This window comes from Rutidosis leptorrhynchoides, chromosome 6 (genome assembly GCF_046630445.1).
Source record: "Rutidosis leptorrhynchoides isolate AG116_Rl617_1_P2 chromosome 6, CSIRO_AGI_Rlap_v1, whole genome shotgun sequence".
Taxonomy (NCBI): Eukaryota; Viridiplantae; Streptophyta; class Magnoliopsida; order Asterales; family Asteraceae; genus Rutidosis; species Rutidosis leptorrhynchoides.
In genome coordinates, this window is record NC_092338.1 from 201,242,136 (window position 1) to 201,258,811 (window position 16,676).

Sequence of the window (16,676 nt, forward strand, 5' to 3'; positions counted from 1 at the left end):
TATCTGCTGAAATTAATTTACCGTTTGCTAATTCGAGTAAAAATTTACAATCCAATGGCGTCAATGGACAACTTAATTTAGCACAAAAATCTCTACTCATATAGCTTCTATCCGCACCAGAATCAAATAAAACGTAAGCAGATTTATTGTCAATAAGAAACGTACCCGTAACAAGCTCCGGGTCTTCCTGTGCCTCTGCCGCATTAATATTGAAAACTCTTCCGCGGCCTTGTCCATTCGTGTTCTCCTGGTTCGGGAAATTTCTAATAATGTGGCCCAGTTTTCCACATTTATAACAAACTACATTGGCATAACTTGCTCCGAAACTACTTGCTCCGCCATTACTCATTCCGACACCATTTGTTCCTTTCGTTCTATTAACCCCTGGTCCGTAGACCTCACACTTCGCCGCGCTATGACCATTTCTCTTACACTTGTTGCAAAATTTGGTGCAGAACCCCGAGTGATACTTTTCACACCTTTGGCATAGCTGCTTATGATTGTTGTTGTTGTTGTTGCGGTTGTTATTGTTGTTGGGATGATTGTTGTTGTTGTTGTTGTTGTTGTTGTTGTTGTTGTTGTTGTTGGGCCATTTGTTGTAGTTGCAATTGATGTTGCGATTGTTGGGATAGTTGTTACGATTATTGTTGTAATTGCTGTTGTTGTTGTTGTATTGGTGATTCTTATCACCGTTTTCCTCCCACTTTCTTTTGACTAACTTCACGTTGGCCTCTTCGGCCACCTGTTCTTTAATTCTTCCCTCAATCTGGTTCACTAGTTTGTGAGCCATTCTACATGCCTTTTGTATGGAGGCAGGCTCGTGTGAACTTATATCTTCTTGGATTCTCTCCGGTAACCCTTTCACAAACGCGTCGATCTTCTCTTCCTCATCTTTGAACGCTCTCGGACACAATAGGCACAATTCTGTGAATTGTCTTTCGTACGAAGTAATATCGAATCCCTGTATTCGTAACCCTCTAAGTTCTGACTTGAGCTTATTGACCTCGATTCTGGGACGGTACTTCTCGTTCATCAAGTGCTTGAATGCTAACCACGGTAGCGCGTAAGCAGCATCTTGTCCCACTTGCTCTAGATAGGTATTCCACCATGTTAACGCAATACATGTGAAGGTATGCGTTGCGTACTTAACTTTGTCCTCTTCAGTACACTTACTTATGGCAAAAACCGATTTGACTTTCTCGGTCCACCGTTTCAATCCAATTGGTCCTTCGGTTCCATCAAATTTCAAAGGTTTACAGGCAGTGAATTCTTTGTAGGAGCATCCTACACGATTTCTTGTGCCGTTAGCTATATTACTAGATTCAGAGTTATTGTTGGTATGTAGCGCGGCCTGTACTACGGTTATGTTTGAAGCAAGAAAGGCACAAAATTCCTCTTCGCTCATATTCAAGGTGTGTCGAGTAGTCGGTGCCATTTCCTTCAAAATAGTCAAATGAAATAATTTAATCATACAGAATATTAAGAGTAGTCAATAGTATCTCGTAGCATAATATGAACTCATTTATAAAAGCTTTTTCTTCATATTAGCGTTTTATAAGTTTAAATTCGGGTACTACCTACCCGTTAAGTTCATACTTAGTAGCTAATATACAATTCAACTACTACAATTCCATATGAAAAACTAATCACAAAAAAAAAATATCATATTCAAACCTTTATACAATAACTTGCAAACTTACAATACTGCTTTTTTTTACATATAGCATGAAATATAGCATATAAAACTTTGATACAAAGTAGTTGCGAACATAATTCTAGTTAATAACTAAGGCATTCAGCAAACGCAATAAAGACACGTAATTCATACGTCCAGAAACAAGTCATGCATTCTGGTTTTACTAATACCACTTCCCATCCTTGGTTTTGTGGAACATAACCGTTGTGACCGATAGTAAGACAATGTGTTGTAACGTCGTCAAAAGGATGAAGGTTACGTAATGACCAACAGTCTCGTAATAACCTAAAAACCTCATTTCTTACCCCAATTACCGACTCCGTCACTTGTGGGAACGTTTTGTTTAATAGTTGTAGCCCGATGTTCTTGTTCTCACTTTGGTGAGAAGCGAACATTACTAACCCGTAAGCATAACATGCTTCTTTATGTTGCATGTTAGCCGCTTTTTCTAAATCACAAAGTCCGATATTCGGATATATTGAGTCAAAATAATTTCTTAACCCGTTGCGTAAAATAGCATTTGGGTTCCCCGCAATATATGCGTCAAGGTAAACACATCGTAACTTATGGATTTCCCAATGTGATATCCCCCATCTTTCGAACGAAAACCTTTTATAAATCAAGGCATTCTTGGAACGTTCTTCGAATGTCTTACAAACTGATCTCGCCTTAAATAGTTGTGCCGAGGAATTTTGACCAACTCTAGACAAGATTTCATCAATCATGTCTCCGGGTAGGTCTCTTAAAATATTGGGTTGTCTATCCATTTTGTGTTTTTATACTGTAAAATAGACAAGAGTTAGATTCATAAAAAATACTTATTAATACAAGCAATTTTTACAAATATCATAAAGCATAAGCACACTATATTACATATATTACACCACACGAATACAACTATCTTATTCCGACTCGCTCGTTTTTTCTTCTTCTTCAGTTTTGATTCATTTTGCCAAGTTTCTAGGGATATATGATGTTCCCCCAATACGAGCTGTCGTTTTCTACATTGATTTAGAAAAACCTGGTGGTTTAGAGGTTCCCGGTTATTGTCACAACTTAAGAAATACGGGTGTTGACGATACATATAAAGTTCATCGTGTTTGGAATCAAATTTCTCTATTTTTATGCCCTTTCCCTTATTGTTCTCTTTTGCCTTATTAAATTGTGTTGGGGTAATTTCTATAACATCATCGGGATCCTTGTCGGGATCTGATTCATCGAAAATTGGTAATTTTCCCAATATTTTGCTTCCTTAGCGGAAACACCATTTACCATTATTAACTTTGGTCCATTGGTTGAGGATTTTCTTTTATTTGACCCGTTTTCTGTGGTTCCTACTATTCCCCCCTCCGGAACCTCTTCTTCTTCTGGTTCCTCTTCTTCTGGTTCCTCTTCTTCCGGTTCCGTTTCTTCTTCCGGTTCTTCAGGAACTTGTGAATCTTGCCAATATATATTCGACTCTTCGTTATTATTAGGTGAGTCAATGGGATTTGTGCTAGAGGTAGACATCTATCACACAATATCAAACATGTTAAGAGATTAATATATCACATATTATTAAATGTTAATAATATATAGTTTCCAACAAAAATGTTACGTAATCATTTTTAAAGAAAACACGGTCGAAGTCCAGACTCACTAATGCATCCTAACAAACTCGATAAGACACACTAATGCAAATTTTCTGGTTCTCTAAGACCAACACTCGGATACCAACTGAAATGTCCCGTTCATATTGATTATAAACGTTCCATATTAATTGATTTCGTTGCGAGGTTTTGACCTCTATATGAGATGTTTTTCAAAGACTGCATTCATTTTTAAAACAACCATAACTTTTATTTTATCAATAAAGGTTTCAAAAGCATTACGTAGATTATCAAATAATGATACTCTAAAATATACCGTTTACACACGACCATTACATAATGGTTTACAATAAAAATATATTACATCGACATATGTTTCTTGAATGCAGTTTTTACATAATATCATACAAACATGGACTCCAAATCTTGTCCTTATTTTAGTATGCAACAGCGGAAGCTCTTAATATTCACCTGAGAATAAACATGCTTTAAACGTCAACAAAAATGTTGGTGAGTTATAGGTTTAACCTATATATATATCAAATCGTAACAATAGACCACAAGATTTCATATTTCAATATACATCCCATACATAGAGATAAAAATCATTCATATAGTGAACACCTGGTAACCGACATTAACAAGATGCATATATAAGAATATCCCCATCATTCCGGGACACCCTTCGGATATGATATAAATTTCGAAGTACTAAAGCATCCGGTACTTTGGATGGGGTTTGTTAGGCCCAATAGATCTATCTTTAGGATTCGCGTCAATTAGGGTGTCTGTTCCCTAATTCTTAGATTACCAGACTTAATAAAAGGGGCATATTCGATTTCGATAATTCAACCATAGAATGTAGTTTCACGTACTTGTGTCTATTTTGTAAATCATTTATAAAACCTGCATGTATTCTCATCCCAAAAATATTAGATTTTAAAAGTGGGACTATAACTCACTTTCAAAGATATTTCCTTCCTCGAAAATAAGACTTGGCCACGGATCGATTCACGAACCTATACAAATATGTACATATATATCAAAGTATGATCAAAATATAATTACAACCATTTTTATTATGTTTTAAAGATTTGAGTGTATTAAGTCAGCTGTCCTCGTTAGTAACCTACAACTAGTTGTCCACAGTTAGATGTACAGAAATAAATCGATATATATTATCTTAAATCAATCCACGACCCAGTGTATACACGTCTCAGGCTAGATCACAACTTAAATTATATATATTTTTAGAATCAACCTCAACCCTGTATAGCTAACTCCCACATTACTGCATATAGAGTGTCTATGGTTGTTCCAAATAATATATACACATGGGTCGATATGATATTTCAAAACATTTGCATACGTGTCTATGGTATCCCAAGATTACATAATATATTAGAATACATGTATAATACAATATAAGTTAGCTAGGATATGATTATTATAGATTTGTTACCAATTTTCACGTTGCTACAACAAGAAAAATTATTCAATCTTGTTTTACCCATAACTTCTTCATTTTAAATCCGTTTTGAGTGAATCAAATTGCTATGGTTTCATATTGAACTCTATTTTATGAATCTAAATAAAAAAAGTATAGGTTTATAGTCGGAAATATAAGTTACAAGTCATTTTTGTAAAGGTAGTCATTTCAGTCGAAAGAACGACGTCTAGATGACCATTTTAGAAAACATACTTCCACTTTGAGTTTAACCATGATTTTTAGATAGAGTTTCATGTTCATAAGAAAAATCATTTTCCCAGAAGAACAACTTTTAAATCAAAGTTTATCATAGTTTTTAATTAACTAACCCAAAACAGCCCGCGGTGTTACTACGACGGCGTATGTCTGGTTTTACAGTGTTCTTCGTGTTTCCAGGTTTTAAATCATTAAGTTAGCATATCATATAGATATAGAACATGTGTTTAGTTTATTTTAAAAGTCAAGTTAGAAGGATTAACTTTTGTTTGCGAACAAGTTTAGAATTAACTAAACTATGTTCTAGTGATTACAAGTTTAAACCTTCGAATAAGATAGCTTTATATGTATGAATCGAATGATGTTATGAACATCATTACTACCTCAATTTTTCTGGATAAAGCTACTGGAAATGAGAAAAATGGATCTAGCTTTAAAGGATCCTTGGATGGCTTGAAAGTTCTTGAAGCAGAATCATGGCACGAAAACAAGTTCAAGTAAGATTTCCACTCGAAATAAGATTGTTATAGATATAGAAATTGAATCAAAGTTTGAATATGAGTATTATCTTATATTAGAAAGATATCTTACTGTAAATAATAAAGATTTCTTCAGGTTAGATGATCACTCTACAAGATTGGAAGTAAGCTAGCAAACTTGGAAGTATTCTTGATTTTATGAAACTAGAACTTGTAGAATTTATGAAGAACACTTAGAACTTGAAGATAGAACTTGAGAGAGATTAATTAGATGAAGAAAATTGAAGAATGAAAGTGTTTGTAGTTGTTTTTGGTCGTTGGTATATGGATTAGATATAAAGGATGTGTAATTTTGTTTACATGTAAATAAGTCATGAATGATTACTCATATTTTTGTAATTTTATGAGATATTTCATGCTAGTTTCTAAATGATGGTTCCCACATGTGTTAGGTGACTCACATAGGCTGCTAAGAGCTAATCATTGGAGTGTATATACCAATAGTACATACATCTAAAAGCTGTGTATTGTACGAGTACGAATACGGGTGCATACGAGTAGAATTGTTGATGAAACTGAACGAGGATGTAATTGTGAGCATTTTTGTTAAGTAGAAGTATTTTGATAAGTGTCTTGAAGTCTTTCAAAAGTGTATGAATACATATTAAAACACTACATGTATATACATTTTAACTGAGTCATTAAGTCATCGTTAGTCGTTACATGTAAGTGTTGTTTTGAAACCTTTAGGTTAACGATCTTGTTAAATGTTGTTAACCCATTGTTTATTAAATCAAATGAGATATTAAATTATTACATTATCATGATATCATGATGTATTAATATATCTTAATATGATATATATACATTAAATGTTGTTACAACGATAATCGTTACATATATGTCTCGTTTCAAAATCATTAAGTTAGTAGTCTTGTTTTTACATATGTAGTTTATTGTTAATATACTTAATGAAATGTTTACTTATCATAATATCATGTTAACTATATATATATATATCCATATATATATCATCGTATAGTTTTTACAAGTTTTAACGTTCGTGAATCACCGGTCAACTTGGGTGATCAATTGTCTATATGAAACTTATTTCATTTAATCAAGTCTTAACAAGTTTGATTGCTTAACATGTTGGAAACATTTAATCATGTAGATAACAATTTCATTTAATATATATAAACATGGAAAAGTTCGGGTCACTACAAAGTTCATCGGGGTCGGAATCAGATTTCTCTATTTTGATGCCTTTTCCCTTATTATTTTCTTTTGCCTCATTAAATTGGGTCGGGGTAATTTATATAACATCATCGGAATCCTCATCAGGATCCAACTCATCGGAAAATTGGTAATTTTCACAATATTTTGCTTCCTTAGCGGAAACACTATTGACCATTATTAACTTAGGTCCATTGGTTGAGGATTTTCTTTTATTTGACCCATTTTCTGTGGTTCCTACTATTCCCCCCTCCGGAACCTCTTCTTCTTCTTCCGGTTCCTCTTCTTCTGGTTCCTCTTCTTCCGGTTCCGTTTCTTCTTCCGGTTCTTCGGGAACTTGCGAATCTTGCCAATATATATTCGACTCTTCGTTATTATTAGGTGAGTCAATGAGATTTGTGCTAGAGGTAGACATCTATCACACAATATCAAACATGTTAAGAGATTAATATACCACATAGTATTTACATGTTAATAATATATAGTTTTCAACAAAAATGTTAAGCAATCATTTTTAAAGAAAACACGGTCGAAGTCCAGACTCACTAATGCATCCTAACAAACTCGATAAGACACACTAATGCAAATTTTCTGGTTCTCTAAGACCAACGCCCGGATACCAACTGAAATGTCCCGTTCATATTGATTATAAACGTTCCATATTAATTGATTTCATTGCGAGGTTTTGACCTCTATATGAGACGTTTTTCAAAGACTGCATTCATTTTTAAAACAACCATAACCTTTATTTTATCAATAAAGGTTTTAAAAACATTACGTAGATTATCAAATAATGATAATCTAAAATATACTGTTTACACACGACCATTACATAATGGTTTACAATAGAAATATATTACATCGACATATGTTTCTTGAATGCAGTTTTTACACAATATCATACAAACATGGACTCCAAATCTTGTCCTTATTTTAGTATGCAATAGCGAAAGCTCTTAGTATTCACCTGAGAATAAACATGCTTTAAATGTCAACAAAAATGTTGGTGAGTTATAGGTTTAACCTATATATCAAACCGTAACAATAGATCACAAAATTTCATATTTCAATACACATCCCATACATAGAGATAAAAATCATTCATATGGTGAACACCTGGTAACCGACATTAACAAGATGCATATATAAGAATATCCCCATCATTCCGGGACACCCTTCGGATATGATATAAATTTTGAAGTACTAAAGCATCCGGTACTTTGGATGGGGTTTGTTAGGCCCAATAGATCTATATTTAGGATTCGCGTCAATTAGGGTGTCTGTTCCCTAATTCTTAGATTACCAGACTTAATAAAAAGGGGCATATTCGATTTCGATAATTCAACCATAGAATGTAGTTTCACGTACTTGTGTCTATTTTGTAAATCATTTATAAAACCTGCATGTATTCTCATCCTAAAAATATTAGATTTTAAAAGTGGGACTATAACTCACTTTCACAGATATTTCCTTCCTCGGAAATAAGACTTGGCCACAGATCGATTCATGAACCTATACAAATATGTACATATATATATCAAAGTATGATCAAAATATAATTACAACCATTTTTATTATGTTTTAAAGATTTGAGTGTATTAAGTCAGCTGTCCTCGTTAGTAACCTACAACTAGTTGTCCACAGTTAGATGTACAGAAATAAATCGATATATATTATTTTGAATCAATCCACGACCCAGTGTATACACGTCTCAGGCTAGATCACAACTCAAAGTATATATATTTTTGGAATCAACCTCAACCCTGTATAGCTAACTCCAACATTACTGCATATAGAGTGTCTATGGTTGTTCTAAATAATATATATACATGGGTCGATATGATATGTCAAAACATTTGCATATGTGTCTATGGTATCCCAAGATTACATAATATATTAGAATACATGTATAATACAATATAAGTTAGTTAGGATATGATTTGTATAGATTTGTTAAACATTTTCCGTAGCTAAAAAGATCAAAAATATCCTATCTTATTTTACCCATAACTTCTTCATTTTAAATCCATTTTGAGTGAATCAAATTGATATGGTTTCATATTGAACTCTAATTTAAGAATCCAAACAGAAAAAGTATAGGTTTATAGTCAAAAATTTAAGTTACATGTCAATTACTAAAGAGGTAGTCATTTCCGTCGAAAGAACGACATCTTGATGACCATTTTGAAAAACATACTTTCACTTTGAGTTTATCCAAGATTTATGGATATAGTTTCATGTTCATATGAAAAATCATTTTCCCAGAAGAACAACTTTTAAATCAAAGTTTATCATAGTTTTTAATTATCCAAACCAAAATAGCCCCCGGTTTCACTACGACGGCGTATATCCGATTTTATGGTGTCCATCGTGTTTCCAGGTTTTAAATCATTAAGTTTGCATATCATATAGATATAGAACATGTGTTTAGTTGATTTTAAAAGTCAAGTTAGAAGGATTAACTTTTGTTTGCGAACAAGTTTAGAATTAACTAAACTATGTTCTAGTGATTACAAGTTTAAACCTTCGAATAAGATAGCTTTATATGTATGAATCGAATGATGTTATGAACATCATTACTACCTCAAGTTTTCGAGATAAAACTACTGGAAGTGAGAAAAATGGATCTAGCTTCAAAGGATCCTTGGATGGCTTGAAAGTTCTTGAAGCAGAATCATGACACGAAAATAGTTCAAGTAAGATTTTCACTCGAAATAAGATTGTTATAGTTGTAGAAATTGAATCAAAGTTTGAATATAAATATTACCTTGAATTAGAAAGATAACCTACTATAAATAACAAAGGTTCCTTGATCTTAGATGATTACTTGGAATGGATTAGAAAGCTTGGAAGTAGACTTGCAATTGGAAGTATTCTTGATTTTTATGAAACTATATTTATGAAATTTATGAAGAACAATTAGAACTTGAAGATGGAACTTGAGAGAGATCAATTATATGAAGAAAATTGAAGAATGAAAGTGTTTTTAGGTGTTTTTGGTCGTTGGTATATGGATTAGATATAAAGGATATGTAATTTTGCTTTCATGTAAATAAGTCATGAATGATTACTAATATTTTTGTAATTTTATGAGATATTTCATGCTAGTTGCCAAATGATGGTTCCCACATGTGTTAGGTGACTCACATGGGCTGCTAAGAGCTGATCATTGGAGTGTATATACCAATAGTACATACATCTAAAAGCTGTGTATTGTACGAGTACGAATACGGGTGCATACGAGTAGAATTGTTGATGAAACTGAACGAGGATGTAATTGTAAGCATTTTTTTAAGTAGAAGTACTTTGATATGTGTCTTGAAGTCTTTCAAAAGTGTAAGAATACATATCAAAACACAACATGTATATACTTTCTAATGGAGTCGTTAAGTTTTCGTTAGTCGTTACATGTAAGTGTTGTTTTGAAACCTTTAAGTTAACGATCTCAATTAATGTTGTTAACCCAATGTTTATTATATCAAATGAGATGTTAAATTATTATATTATCATGATATTATGATATATGAATATCTCTTAATATGATATATACATTAAAATATCGTTACAACGATAATCGTTACATATAAGTCTCGTTTCGTAATTCTTGAGTTAGTAGTCTTGTTTTTACATATGTAGTTCATTGTTAACACACTTAATGATATTTTTAAATATCATTTTATCATGTTAAATATAGTGTATCAATATCTTAATATGATACATATGTATTTAGTAGACGTTATCATAACGATAATCGTTATATATATATATATATATATATATATATATATATATATATATATATATATATATATATATATATATATATATATATATATATATATATATATATATATATATCATTTCGAGTTTCTTAACTTAGTAATCTCATTTCTTATGTATATCACACATTGTTAATATACTTAGTGAGATACTTACTCATCATAATCTCATGTCAACTATATATATATGTCTATATATACCACAACATGTAGTTTTTACAAATTTTAACGTTCATGAATCGCCGGTCAACTTGGGTGATCAATTGTCTATATGAAACTTATTTCATTTAATCAAGTCTTAACAAGTTTGATTGCTTAACACGTTGGAAACATTTAGTCATGTAAATATCAATCTCAATTAATATATATATAAATATGGAAAAATTCGGGTCACTACAAGGTGTTTGTATTTCGTATGAATGACTTTTATCTCTTTACCGTGCGAAATGCCTGATATGAGATTATGTTTATGAAAGATATTAAAAATCGCGAGGCAACCTACGTGGGAGAAAAGGAGACGAACCTACTCTGCTAAGCATTATGAAATATGGTTTTGTATACGAGATAGGTGTACTGTATTTAAATCTTGTGGTCTATCAAAATGAAGAATTTTATTGTTTACAATAAACCTATGAACTCACCAACCTTTTGGTTGACACTTGAAAGCATGTTTATTCTCAGGTATGAAAGAAATCTTCCGCAGTGTATTTGCTCATTTTAGAGATATTACTTGGAGTCATTCATGGCATATTTCAAAAGATGTTGCATTCGAGTCGTTGGGTTCATCAAGATTATTATTAAGTCAATTATAGTTGGATATATTATGAAATGGTATGCATGCCGTCAACTTTCGATGTAAAGAAAGTTTGTCTTTTAAAAATGAATGCAATGTTTGTAAAATGTATCATATAGAGGTCAAGTACCTCACGATGTAATCAACTATTGTGAATTGTTTATAATGTATATGAACGGGTCCTTTCAAGTTAGGTGATAAAGCACCCCGCGGATCTAATTATTCGAATCTCGAAAATTATTGTGTCAATTACAATTTCATGCTGGCTTTCTATGGAACCTGTTTAACGAACTTTCAAACCAACCGATACCAAATCCGGAAAGGACCTTAGGTGGTTAAGTGACAAGTACCCCAAAGGAACTACTTATTCGAATTCCAAAGGCTTATGCATCAAGCTATAGTTAACATGCTTCAAGTAATAATTACATTTTCAGGAATCATTTACATTTACTGATTTTTCTCTTCTTTTTTCATATTTTTCACACACACATATATTGTCGTAAGGAATGATGAAAATATCTGTTTACCCCCACCTTCATTGTGCTTTTTACACAACTACTTAAGTGAGTTTTAGGCATGCAAATAATTACACTCCCACTTCAATCATAACACAAGTAAAAGTAGTTCTATTAACATTAAGATTAATATAGTAAGAAGACATAAACTTGACTAAGAATTTAAACTTTCGAAAATAGGGTATAAAAGGGAATTGGTTTCATTTGATTTTCATATAAAGGCTAAGGCTTCTAAGGTTTTCTAATTGGAATGTTAATACTCAAATCGAGTACTAACGACCTGGGTAAACTGGCTAAAAATTGGTGTTAAAATAAAAAGGCTAAAAATAATCCTAAATATTTCTTCATCATTTACAATACCTCTCACTAGGTGCTCTCATAAAAATTTAGAAATTTTAGCTACCTAGGGAGTCAAATGCCAGTTACCTTAAAAGATATATCATTTATGTGACGACCCGAAAATTTCTGACCAAATTTAAACTTAATCTTCATATGAATTCAACACGATAAGCAAAGTCTGTAAGATAGAAGTCTCAAAAATTTAGAACTGTATTCATATATTCAAGTACCCCTCAATTATTCCCGAAGATTCACGAACGATTGTTTGTAAATAAATATGTATATATAAATAAAAATATAAATACATAATAATTTGGAATAATAAAATGTTAATAAGCAGAAGTAAGAATGTAAAATAATATACAAGATAATAAAATGGTTATTAAACTGAAACCATATATAAAGATATATGATTTCTCTAAATAATTATTATGTATATGAGATTGTATATAAAAAGTCTAAATATCATATGTTATTATCGATTAGTGAATATTGTATAACATACAATATTAATATATTAAATGAGGTTACAAGTTAAAAATATAATTATTATACAAAAATTATTATTATTACTTCATTAAGATTATTAATGTTAATATTAAAATCAGTATTATTAATATTATATATATATATATATATATATATATATATATATATATATATATATATATATATATATATATATATATATATATATATATATATATATGGAAGTTGATACATTTAAATTGTAATAATAGTATTATTACTACTATTATTATTATCATCATTAATATAATTATTATTATACTTAGTAATAAGATTATGATTTTGGTCATTATTATTATTTTTATATTCATTATAGTAATCATAAAAATAAATACAAATTATTAATATTATCACTAATAATATTATTATCAATGTTATAACTACTATTATAATTTTTATTATTAATTAAGTATTAGTATTATTATTAAATTATTAAATTATTAATTATTAATTATTAGAATTATTGATATTATTATCATCATTATAAATTGTATTATTATTATTATTTATACACTAATTATTAGTATTAATATTATCATTACTACATGTATATTTATTAATACAAATTATTATCAGATACTTATATAAATACGTGTACAAAATACAGTATATACATATATAAATATTGGTTAATACGTATTTTTCTACCTGAAGAATCAAATTTCATTTCACGTTATTATCATACTGTGTGTGATTTTGTTTCTGTCCCTTAATTTGTTAAACATCAAGATCAAAACGTACCATTTAGCTGAATTAAAAAACTGATTTTATTCCCTGATCAATTATATGCTGTCTAGTCAATCAAGCTAACAAACAAATTGCAATTGGATCAGGTGAGTGTTAATTGCATCGTTTATCCTCTATAAAACTATCTGCTAACATAATTCAAGGGAAAACATAGAAATTCCATAAATTTTTCTTGAAAAGAGCCGACTGCCCTGTTTTGCTTCCACATTCCAAAAACTCGATTTTCTAACAAATTTTAAAAATCTATTAACGCATTGTTGTTAGGAATTCTTCATTTAAACTTTCTGTAAAATATTAGAATCCAATTCGTTCTATCGATTGAGAATTTAGAAGTCAAAGTTTGGGATTTTAAAAGTCAACTAATGTGTTCATCCAAAAATTCGAAGCCATACTAATGTTTCTAGTTAAATTGATAATTTGTAAAGTTTCTAATAACAATTTAACACCTTTTTCATGAAGGAATCGAAGTCTCTAATGATCTCAAAATCAAAATCAAATATGGTGTTTATTTTTATTTTTTTATTTTTTTACGATGAACACAGCATATTTCTGTTTATGTTTTATATTATTTTTTTGATTCAAAACAAACGGATGTATCTGTTTTCATTATAATGCCAAACCCAAAAATTTTATTCATAGTTATAAATTCTTAGTTGTTTATCAGGTTAATCGAAATCACGAAGGAGAAGAAGAACATGTATTAGAAACGAGTTATAAGTATATCAGATGGGTCATAAAACAGAAAAGTAGTTACGGTTCAATGGCTAAGGTTGTTTGCGGGTGGGCGAGAGGTCTCGGGTTCGAGTCCCGGCTTGGGCGATTTGTTATCTTTTTGAGCCTTTAAGGTAGTAATCATTTTTATTATTATTATTATTATTATTATTATTATTATTATTATTATTATTATTATTATTATTATTATTATTATTATTATTATTACTACTATTATTATTAGTATTATTATTATTATTATTATTATTATTATTATTATTATTATTATTATTATTATTATTATTATTATTATTATTGTTGTTGTTGTTGTTGTTGTTATTATAAATTATTATTGTTATTATCATTATTTTTATTATTATTATTATTGTTATTGTTATTGTTATTATTATTATTATTATTATTATTATTATTATTATTATTATTATTATTATTATTATTATTTTGATTAAGATTAAGATTATTGTTATTATTAATATATTATCATTAATATTTTTATTAGTATTATTGTTATCCTTATCAATATCTTTAAAAGTATTATTATGAAAATTTTAGAATTATCATTGTTACTAATATAGGTATTACTAATATTACTATGATTATTACTATTAATATTGTTATTATTATTAGGAAAATGATACAAATCATTATTTTTTTTCACTAATAATAGTATTAGTATCATTTTTATAATTATTAGTATTTATATTATTATTAGTATTAACATAAATATCATTCTTAATAATATCATTATTATTATTATTATTAGTATTATCATTATCACTAATATCATTAGTAGTAAAATTATTATAATTATTATTATCAGTATTAGTATTATTAGTAATATCATTATTATTAAAAGTTACATTATTTTCAAACCTGTCGTTTTTGTTAAAACTATTAGTATCATTAAAAGTAACATCTTTACTATCATTAATATTATTATTAGTATTAGTATTATCAATATCATTAAAATTATTTTGATTATGAAAATAAAGGTTTTAAAGATATTGTTAAGGTTATAACAATAAAATAAAGATTTCATATACTCAAATATATTTAAATTACATAATTTATCTATATTAAGATTTCTATTTATAAAAATGAAAATATATAAATAAATAATAAAACTTATAAATTATTAAATATAATAAATACATCATTAATAATAATAAATAGAATTATTCGATTACAAGAATATGTTTTAATATATATACAAATGATATAGGTTCGTGAATCCGAGGCCAACCCTGCATTGTTCAGTATCGTCGTATGAATATTTTTACTACAAAATATTGTATCGTGAGTTTCATTTGCTCCCTTTTTAAATGCTTTTGCAATATATATTTTTGGGACTGAGAATACATGCACTTTTATAAATGTTTGACGAATAGACACAAGTAATCAAAACTACATTCTATGGTTGAATTGTTATACCGGATATCGCCCCTTGTTGAACTTGGTAGCCTAAGAATTGGTGTTTATTATAATTGCCACCAATTGACGCGAATCCTAAAGATAGATCTATGGGCCTTGACAAGCCCCAGTCAGAGAATTTGAACTGCTTTAGTACTTTGATGTTTATATGTTTGGGGATATTCTAGATGCATTTTGTTAATGTCGGTTACCAGGTGTTCAATCCATATGAACGAATTTTAAACACTTACTAGTGTATGATTATTGAATATCTGAAATCTTGTGGTCTATTAAAATTAAGAAAATGATTGATTACGATAAACTAATGAACTCATCAACCTTTTGGTTGACACTTGAAAGCATGTTTATTCTCATGTTTGAAAGAAATCTTTCGCTGTGCATTTGCTCAATTTAAATATATTACTTGGTGTCTTTCATGGCATATTTCAAAAGACGTTGCATTCAAGTTGTTGAGTTCGATAAAGATTATTGTTAAGTAAATGACAGATTAGGTCATTTATAGTTTAGATATTATGAAATGGTATGCATGCCTGTCATTTTTCGATGTAATGAAAGTTGTCTTTTAAAAACGAATGCAATGTTTGTAAAATGTATCATATAGAAGTCAAATACCTTGCAATGTATCCATATGTTATTGTATTCGTCCTTATGCATTGGGACGGGTCGTCTCATGTGGTATCAGAGCGGTGGTCTTAGCAAACCAGGTCTGCATTAGTGTGTCTAACTGATAGTCGTTAGGATGCATTAGTGAGTCTGGACTTCCACCTTAGCTGCATGTCAAAAGTTTTAGTTATCATTTTCTGTCAGAAATTACCTGCTTATTGATGTGCGTAGAGGTGTATACGAAATAATATTAATTTTTACTAGGAAATACTATTAAATACGATACAATTTTACATAAGTTATTTATTTATTTATAGAGTGAATATACCTAAACCTTGCTACAACACTTATAGGCAGTGTACCTAATCGTACAGTAGTGTAGTGTTTAGTAAGTCCGGTTCGTCCACATGGAACTAGCCAAGTTTAACGCTATATTTTTAAAACTAAATTTGTATATAAATATATATATAAATATAAATATATATATAAATATAAGAAGTATTA